Here is a 10,393-nt window from a genome sequence, read left to right on the forward strand (position 1 = left end):
CACATATACATGCACGTATTCGGTCGACGAATACGTGCATGTATATGTGTGACATATAAATTTTCACGCATATTCCTAAATGTCTCTTGGACGCCAGTAGCGGCGACTGTGTGGGCCGCTCCAGCCTGGGCAGCGCCGCTCCCGCCCGTCCGCGCAGGGGTGAGGGAGGCAAGGCCCAAGGGCCCCTCTGCGGGAATGGAGGTGGCGCCTGAAGACTGTGGGGGCAGGAGGTAGGGCGTTCTCCAAGCTCAGAAGCTGGGACCGGGGGGCACACTCCCGGGGTGCCCAGGGAAAGGGAGGTTCCTGAGTTGGGGCAGTGTCTCCAGGCAGGTGGCGCGGCCCGCTTTCACAGTTCTGGCCGGCTTTTGGGGGAATCCTATGGAGGCCCCGAGAGTGCCAAGGGCTTTTGGAGATCTTAACCCCTCCCGAAGGCGGCTCCTGCCCAGGGCAGCCCGTAGGCCTCAGCTGCAGGGACCAAGCTCCAAAGTCCTCCAGCTCCGGCCCAGTTTACAGCTCAGAGTCAGACCAGCAGAGTGGGCTGGGGGAGGGGACAAGCTGGGAGGGTCCCCAAGAAAGCGTATCTTCCAGGTATAGAGCCCGCGGAATTAATTTTTTTTCTTTCCTTTTTTTCCCCCCTATTTATAATTACTAGTGGATCAGACCCACACCTTGATAATGTTTCCACCTTATCAATTCGTTGAGATTCTGGACTGTAATTTTAGAAAAAGAAAAATCAGGATAACCTTACAGGGATGGATTCAAGACCAGGCAGCGAGCGAGCGCATTACCCAGTGAAAGGCGTGCAAGGTGCTGGTTCCTGCTGCCAGCTGGCTCCGTGGGAGAAGGCTTTCCCAACCCTCAGAACCAGCGCCCAGCTCGGGCACTCGGAGGCGCCTGGGGCTCCTTCTCAGAGCGCCAGGGTCACTGCGCCAGGCCCTGCTCCTGCTCGCTAGAGGGATGGAGGGAGGGGAAATTGGTGGACCAAAGTGTTCCGCGCTCAGGTTGCAGTAACCAGGAGGCCCGAGCACCTTTAGGATTCCAGACCCAGCATCTGGCAGAAAGATGTCAGGAGAGGAGAAGCCGTGCTCATCTCCCAGGCAGGTCTGGCCTGGGGACTTCCGAGGCCCCAGAGAACCGGGCCTGTTTCCTTCCTGAATCACTACTTTGCTTCCCACCGCGACTTCCTTTTGGGAGCTTTGGAAGGAGAGAGTTTCTAACTCAATCTCTGAACCCACATAGATCTTTCCTTGGCCTTCCCTTCGATTTCCATCCATCAATCAATATTTATTAAAAAATCTGAAGCCCTGGGTGATGTAAACAACCAGAACCTTCTTCCTTAGGACACTTCCAGCATCTGCCAGTGGCCTTCCAACCCTTCTTTCTGCTTTACGCTCCTTAAAATAACTCCTGTTTTCGTATTCCTCCCCAGTAAGTGGGAGCAAAGCCGGGACTAGCAAGGAAACTTGCTAAGAGATCAGACCAAGGCCGGAAGGAGGCTTGGTTCCCAGCCATAGGCCCTTGGGTGGTCCTATTTGCAGTCCAGTTTGGTACTGATTATGCCCCCCTCCCCGCCCTGTGCTGGAAGCTGGCAGGACTCTGCCCTAGCTGGTGAGCAGGATGCCCCCACCCTAAGCAGGTTCCCCTCCGAGGTGGAAGCCGGGACTTGTACACCCTGACATGTTAATTGGCTGACATGATGATCACATGTCACAGTTCACAGGTTCCATGACACATAGACAAGAGAATAACACCCTCGTCCACATAACAACACTCTCAGTTGACAACCTAGTACATATTCATTTACAGTGAGCCAGGAAAACGGCTGAAACGTAAGATGCGCTCTACAGGGTCCCCATACTTCACTGTTTGAGCAGGAGACTTGATGCCAGACTCAGAGAAGCTCTCCTTTGCCCCTCCCGCTGTGGTTCTGGTAATTTTAAGTGGCATTTCAGGAACATTCCTCCTATGCGTGGGTGAATGCTCTCCACCCGCTCCCATCTCCATCCCAAAGCCTTACCAGAATTATTTTGACATTTTGTAATAATCAAATGAAGTAGGACTAAAAACACATTGCCAAGTAGTGAGCTGGTAATGGGTCCACATTACAGGCTCGGAGGCCCACGCTCGGATTTAGTCGGGACCTAGCGAAGCTCACTGGGGCTGTCTGCTCCTCGGACCCCTGGACGCTGCTGATCTTGCAGGCAGCGCTGAGCCAGCTTCAGCTAAAGACACCAGTGACCTGCACGTTGGCAACGGCTGTGGATACTCTCAGATCTCGTCGTGCATTTCTGCTGTAATGGACGACATCGAGCACTCTCTTTCTGAAATTCCTTCCGGTCCTCTACTTCTCTGACCACTTCTTGGTCTTCAGAGTATTCCCTGCCCTCAGCTCACTCCTTAAAGATTGAGATTCTCCCGAGTTGCCCCTCATTCTCACTCTCCTTTCCAATAAACCGGTTGTTATTAGAAGGTCTCGCACATTTTTATGAATTAACTACCATCTGCGTGTCAATGAGTCTAAAATCGAAATCTCAAGCTTTGCCACCTACTCGCTGTCACCTTGGGGGAACTGGGCAAGTTACTTCTCTCAGCCTCAGGTTACTCACCTTTTCGATAAGGCTAATCATGGCTCCTGCCTTGCATATTTGTGAGAATTAAATGAGAATGCTTGTAGGGCATTTAACACAGTGCTCTGCACTTAGTAAGGCAACCAGGGTGGGGGAGGGGAGGAAGAGAGAGCTGTTTTCTTATTGGACATGCACATCCACGGAGGAACTCTGCAGTCAACATATCAACAGCCAAACTCACCTAAACTCCCCACGCTCCTCCCCTTACCTGTAGGAAACCGAGGCATTACCCCAATGTCCTCCCTCTTTGACTCCGCCTCCCACTCACCCAGATGGCCACTAAAGTCCGCCTGTATTATCGAGCTAGCATATCCTGTGACGGAATGGTCAACAGTGCTTGTCGAGTTGGAACCGAAGATCAAGTAATACCGAAGTAAACGAGCAGGCAACATCACATGTGAGTGTGTAGCTGTACATAAAAACTAACAATAAGCAGTCAGGATGCCCACAGAGGAGATGTAAATGTGCAGGTGCCATACCTTCTCCATCCCGAGGAACTCAAGCCTTATTCGCCGGGCAGATTCAGATGCACCACAAATGGCTGTTGGGAAGATAAGAAAGAAAACAAACATGAAATGCCTCGCCACAGCCCACATCCAACCAATGTGAGCCCCTCCTTCTGCTCTTTGCCTTCCACTCAGATGGCCCAGGTCACAGGCTCCTCTGGGCTCCGCAGAATAGGAGGAAAAATGCTCGCTCTCTTCCTATGTTAGGAAAATCCTTTAGGGATGGGCATATACATGTGACTAAGAAGCTTAAAACTGAGAATGGTTGTAAGCAAGCCGCAGCACACAGAGCTGCCAGGAAAACCATCACCAACCCTCCCGTCAAGAGCGCGAGCCTTGTGGGATCCTGCATCACACTCTGAGAACTGGAGAACCCGTGAGCTCACTGGATTCTCGGCCCTGCATAAGAAACCTGAGCTGAGGTCCCAGGCTGGCTGCTGCCTCTGCAAGCTCCCCAAACTTTGGGCCCTGAGCTCTATTTCCAGGCCAGCTAAGTGGGATGGAATCTTATAGGACAGGTACGAAATGCTTTGGGCCTGAGTAAGTTGGCCAGTTTGAAACCCATAAGGTGCTTCAGCTGACTTTAGTGCTTATTTATAGCAAACCCAGGGGGTGTGCCACTTGAGATCACCTTCCATGGCTTGCTTCTCTCACAAATCTGGCGCCAAGCACAACCCGTTCTCCTGCTTCCTCGCCCACATCCTTCCATCAATCTCGGACTTTCTAAACAGATCTCTCTCTTCTCTTTTCCCAGTTCTCCTGTTGCCTATAATACTAGCTCACAGGTAAACAACCAGGCTGGGTGCATCTCCTGTTGCCCAGTTATACTTGTTAAGTTAGGTATAAAATTTACTCTTTTTTACTCCTGTTTTTATCATGTTAAGCACATCTGCCTTACTTCAAATTTTGCTCCACAGTAAATAGTAGTAATGGATTTCAGTGACATTTTTTCATGCTTGCCTCAAAAGGGTGCTGCGAGATAACGTGTGTGTGAGGAACTAGCAAACCAGGCGTGACTCTGTATAAGACCAGGTGCCGTTATCGTGGCCTGACCTCCAGTTGTCACATTTTCCTGCCATTCATCTCTTGCTTTTCATCACTACTGATAAGAAGGAAGAATTTATATAATGGAATTTAGAAACCTGATTTTTAAAAAAGTCTGAAATAATATATTATTTCAATACTTTGCAGGTCATGAACCTATTACTTCAACACTTTAAGTCACTATTCATCTCTCTTATGCAATAGATACCTCTGCTTTTCATGAATCCAGTGTCCAGTTCTGCATTTAACATACACGCTTAAAACAAATAACCTGCTTTTGCCCCTCACTGTTTCATCTTTTCTTCTTTCTGGAATTTTTCTTTTGAGCATCTTCTTTAAACCAGAAGTCTGAACTATTTCCTTCAAAATTTGAAAGGTGAGACTTAGTGATTACTCTAATTTTCATTACTGTTGGGTGTCTCAGGTTCCCATTAAAATGATTAGACAGGATCTCAGATAACTAATTTTATAATATTGTGGACCAAATGATGTAAGGTAGGAGTTCACTATTACCAGATAGTCTATTACGTCCCACTTTGAGCCTTGCATGATGGGAAGAGTAGAGGTTTCAGAGGCCTTGGAAGTAAATTCCTTGGTTCTGCCTTTCAAAATCTCTGAGCACATTACTTAGTCTCTCTGGGCCTTACACTCTGAGCCTCAGCATCTGAGAAGACCGATGGAAAAATTAAGATAACATAGGTAAGATAACCATTCAAAGAAAGCCTGGCAAAGAGTAAATATTCAATCAAAGTTCGTTCAGATTTTCCACACTTGGCTGTGATGTGGTAGCTTGTAGCAGAACAACAATGTTCCCTCCAAGAGCAACTAGAAAACCTGAAGTATTATATCTCCTCAGCCCAAATATCAGAGCACTTCCAAGGCAACTAGGACCTGAAAAATCATATTCCAGAGAAGGATACCCTTTGCGGTAAACCAGACTTTCTCCATCCCTCCTTTATCTTAGGGTTATCTGACACATTTTGCCATAGAGCAAGAGAATGAAAAAGGAGAAAATACCGACTAAGAAGCACAGAACCCAGCAGAGCTTTATACAGTTGTACGGCTTCGCAGAAAGACAAGCTAGAGCTTGGGATTACTGAGATCTCGTGGAGAAGGGAGGAGGAGGCAAACGAGACCAATATTCACACCATTTTCCCCCTCGAGGTATTTGCCAATTAAACTGCACAAGGCGAAAGGGTAAGAAGTGTAGCCTAAAGTGAATTAAAAGCAGATCAGAGATCCTTGCAACCTGACAAGGCCCAAAAGACCAAAATTGAAGGTCATGATATACCAAGGAGAATCCACAAGAAACCCTCAGGCTCTCTCTTAGGAAATCTAGAAAGCTACACCCTAAGAATGCAAGCAAAATTAGATGCAGACTGAACCTTACCAAGACTGAGTTCAGCCCTAGATCAAACTGAGCTGATACGCCTCTCTGTTGCCTTCTGTGATAGGTCGAACCTTCTCTGGAGGAATATGACATTCAGAGTCACTATAATTTTCACATAAAATATCCAGCATTTGATTTTTTAAAAGCAAGACATATTGAGAAACAAGACCAAGAGAAATAAAACAGGAATAGAAATAGGTGGTCCAGATATTAAAGGTGGCAGATATGGACTTAAAAGTACCAATAATGAATATAATCAAAGTAATATATGATGAGAATTTCACCATTGAAACTATAGGAATCAAATGGAATTTCTAGGCTGAAAAATATAACAACTGAACTTAAGAACCCAGTAGATGGGTTTAACTGGATATTTGGCACAGCTCAAGAAAGGATTCAAGAGCTGAAAAATAAATCAGAAGAAAATATCCAGACTCAGGCATAGAGGAGAAAAAAAATAATAGGAAGTAGAGAGGATTCTGGGAAGATGGAGGAATAGGAAGCACCAGGAAACTGTCTCCCCACCTAGACAACAATTGCACTGACAGAATCTGTCCAATGTAATTAATTTAAAACTCTGGAGTCTATTGAAAGTTTGCAATGTCCAGGGAAAGGCTTGGATGGTAAATCGAGGTTAATTTTGGTCAATTTTAGCTCTTTGCAGAGTAGCAGCCACCCACCCCCACCCTCAGCCCATGGCAGGCAGCTGTGCACATGTTTCTGTAGTAGCTACACACAGCTTGTGGAAGCCTGAGTGGGAAACAAGGACCCTAACCTTCAAATTTCAGTGGTCTGTACTCTAATGGCTGATTGTTGTTTCTGATCACAGAGGTGCAGACAAAGAGGTGGGTGGCAATCGTTGTTACACTTCCCCCATTGCTGCAAGTCCTTCCCTCAGGCTGAAGCGACTGCCAGGGGATGTAAGTGGTCAGCACCCTTCCTCCCCCTTCATTTTCACTTTTCACCCTTTTGGGAGACCCATTAAAGATGAGAACATTCTAAAGCAACTATATATACAGGAAAAATTAGAAAGTGACCATGCATGCCCAGGATAAGGTGCAGGCTCAGAATGGCCCCAAGAAAATCTTAAGTTTACACCTCCGGCTGATCCTTGGAACAAAGCCAGTCTACGACAACAAAAACAACAATAACAATAAAACTGGCAACGTCTGGGGAAGGAGGAGAATTTGATTTCCAGAGTTACTACATTATTAGATTCAAATGTCTAGTTTTCAACAACAACAACAACAACAACAACAAATCACAAGGCATACAAAGAAACAAGAAATAATGACCTATACAGAGTGAGAAAATGTTCCTGAAAAAGATCTAATGGAAGATCTACTAGACGAAGATATTAAAACGACTGTCTTACCGTTGCTCAAAGAACTTAAGGAGGATGTGGAGAAAGTCAAGAAAATACTGTATGAACAAAATGAAAATACCAATAAAGAGATAGAAAAGAAAAAAAAAAACCGAAAAGGCAATTCTGGAGCTGAAAAGTACAATAATTAAAATGAAAAAAAAAAAAAAAAATACACTAGAGGTATTCGAAGGCAGATTTGAGCAGGGAGAAGAAAGAATCAGCAACCTTGAATACAGGACAATGGAAATTATCAAGTGTGAGGAACAGAATGCAAAAATGAACAGATCCAAAGTGACCTATGGGACACTATCAAGCAGACCATCTATACATTGTTAGTGTCCCAGAAGAAAGGAAAGAGAAAGGGGCAGAGAGACTATTTGAAGAAAGAAGGACAGAAAATGTCTTAAATTTGATGAAAGGCATGAATATAAACATTGAAGACAGTCAACAAACTCCAAGACAAGCTCAGAGACCTACAACATTATAATCAAACTTTCAACAGCCTAAGACAGAGAATCTTGAAAGCATCGAGAGAAGACGCATCGCATGTAAGCAATCCTCAATAAGATGATAAGTAGTTTTTTGTTGTTATTGTTTTTTTTTAACCTTTGACCACTTGGTATATATTGACCCACTGCCTCTGGATCAATATATTTCAAATGGTCAAAGGTTAAAAAAAATAATAATAACAACAAAAAAACTGTCACTAAGAATCCTAGATCCAGTAAAACTGTCCTTGAAGAGTGAGAAGAAAATTAAGACATTCCCAGGTAAATAAAAGCTGAGGGATTGTGTTACGATAAGAACTGCCCTTCCAGGAATGTTCAAAGAAAGCCTGCAGAGCGCAACGAACAGGAATGGGACAGTGACCCGAAGCTATAAGAAGAAATAAAGATCTCAGTAAAGTTTCAAACAGTCGACCTATAATAATAGTAATAATTGTTATCACTTGATGAATGTGCCTAATACTGTGCTAAGTGTTTTATACTCATTATCTCATTTAATCTTCACAATAATCCCAGAAAGTAGGTTTTACTATCCCTTTTTACAGATAAAGAAAACGAGGGTAAGTAATTTCCCCAAGGGGGTCACTCGGTGATGATTAGAACCAGATTCTCTCTGACCACCAAGCACGTGCTCTTAACTACCATGCTCAATGACTGCTGGCATGCATCAGCGATTTAAAGAAACACCAGTTCAATGGTCTAAAACCATAAATGTAAGATTTAGCATAAATTTAGCCCCGAGAATTTGGTCCCTTCTCTTAGCCTCTACTTTACCTTCACTTGACCTTCTTGAGTCACCCTACACTATACTGGCAATTTAAAAACTAGAAATACTGAGAGACAGGAAAAAATGGCATAGATGATAGAGGCTTTGTTCATCCCTCTTACGACCAAATCAAAGTTGTGACAGAAACACGGAGCAAACAGCAAGAAAGTCACCTGGGATCTAGATGAACAGAAGCACTACAACTAGGGAGAGAAATAATTAATCACCCTACAATGGTAGAAGGTAGGAGGGTGTGAAGACATGAGGCTGCCCGGTCTCTAGCAGCTGAATGGGACAGAGGCCATGGCAGCTGCAGGCACCTCTTAAAGGGGGCCATGTCATGAGAGGACTTTTGTGGTGACAGACCTGCTCTCTCTGAGCACCAGCACCGGGTGGGCTGTGCGGGGGTGCGCCAAGGACTTACAGGGGAACACTGAGTTGCTGGAGTGAAGGCCGGAGGCGAGGCTCTCTACTGGGCATAAGTGCCAGTGGTATCCATTGTTCCTCTGTTGGGTTCTCCCCAATCCCAGCGTGCGGACTCAGCTCCCTCATAGCTGAGACATCATCAAACTGGATAACAGAGGTCGCTCTTCCCAGAGGATCCTCTGAAACTCCGCCTCCCCTAACTCACAGCCCCACTCAAGCCACATCCAGGTGTGTCCTCCGCGAGTCAGGTGCTCCTTGTTGAGCAGCACCAAGACTCACACTAGTGGCAGCTGGCCTTGGTTTCTGGTGTGGCCTCTTGAGGCAACTATAAGCACAGCTTCTGCGGATTGCTTGCAGAATCTTAACAGGTGGCCCTGGAGGGGCACAGGGTGGGACTAAACTTGGCCTGCAGCTGAACCCCTCCCAGGACTGTGCCACTGGACACCCACTACACAAAGCCCTGCTAATAAGACCAGGAGACTTAGGAGCTTTGTGTAGTATATAGAAACAGACATAGAAAGGCAGCCAAAATGGGAAGAAGCAGAAACCATATGAGAGAACAGAACAGAGATCCAGAATAATGGAGTCAAGCAATCCAGCAGATGCAGAGTTCAAAACACTGGTTATAAAGATGCTCATGAACTTGGGAGAAGAGTAGAGGAACTCAGTGAGAACTTTAACAAAGAGATAAAAAAAAAACATAAACATGGAAATGGGAATTATAAAAGGGAACCAGTCAGAAATGAAGAACACATTATTTGAGATGAAGAGTATATTAGAGGGAATAAACAGACTGGACAAAGAAGATCGAACCACTAATGTAAAGGATGGGGAAGCCAAGGACATTCAATCAGAACGGCCCAATAAGAACAGCAACAAGAAAAAATAATGTATAAAAAAGTGAAGATAGTTTAAGAAGCCTCTGGGACAATGTCAAGTGTAACAATATTCACATCATAGGGGTATCTGAAGAAGACAGAGCAAGGAATTGAAAACCTTTTTGAAGAAATAATAATGGAAAACTTCTCTAACCTTGTGAGGGACATGGATGTACAACCCCAGGAAGTTCAGAGAGTCCCAAAGAAGATGAACCCAAAGAGGCCCACACCAAGACATATCATAATTAAATGTCAAAGGTTAAATTCAAAGAGAGAATCTTAAAAGCAGAAAGAGAAAAGCAGTTAATTACATACAAGGGAATGCCCATAAGACTGTCAGTCAATTTCTCAACAGAAATTTTGCAGGCCAGAAGGATTTGGCACAAAATATTCAAAGTGATGAAAAGCAAGGAACTACAACTAAGATTACTCCCCAGCAAAGCTATCATTTAGAATTGAAGGACAGAAAAAGAGCTTCTCAGATAAGAAAAAGGTAAAGGAGTTCACTACCACCAAGCCAGTATTACAGGAAATGTTTGAGGGAATTCTTTAAGAAGAAAAAACATGTATCAAAAACATGAATAAAGAATGGTAATAACTACATTCCTATCAACAAGTACCTCACATGGAAAAGAATTAAGTGCTCCAACCAAAAGATAGCGTGGCTGAATGGATAAGAAAACAAGACCCCTTCATCTGCTGCCTACGAGAGACTCACTTTGGATTGAAAGACACACACAGAGATTAAAAGGAAGGGGATGGAAAAAGATACTGCCTTGATGGACATAGAGAGTATTGCACCGAATGAAATAAGTCAGATAGAGAAAGACAAATATCGCACGATCTCACATACATGTGGAATCTAAAAAACAAAGTAAACAACA

This window comes from Pteropus alecto, unplaced genomic scaffold (genome assembly GCF_000325575.1).
Source record: "Pteropus alecto unplaced genomic scaffold, ASM32557v1 scaffold101, whole genome shotgun sequence".
NCBI lineage: Eukaryota > Metazoa > Chordata > Mammalia > Chiroptera > Pteropodidae > Pteropus > Pteropus alecto.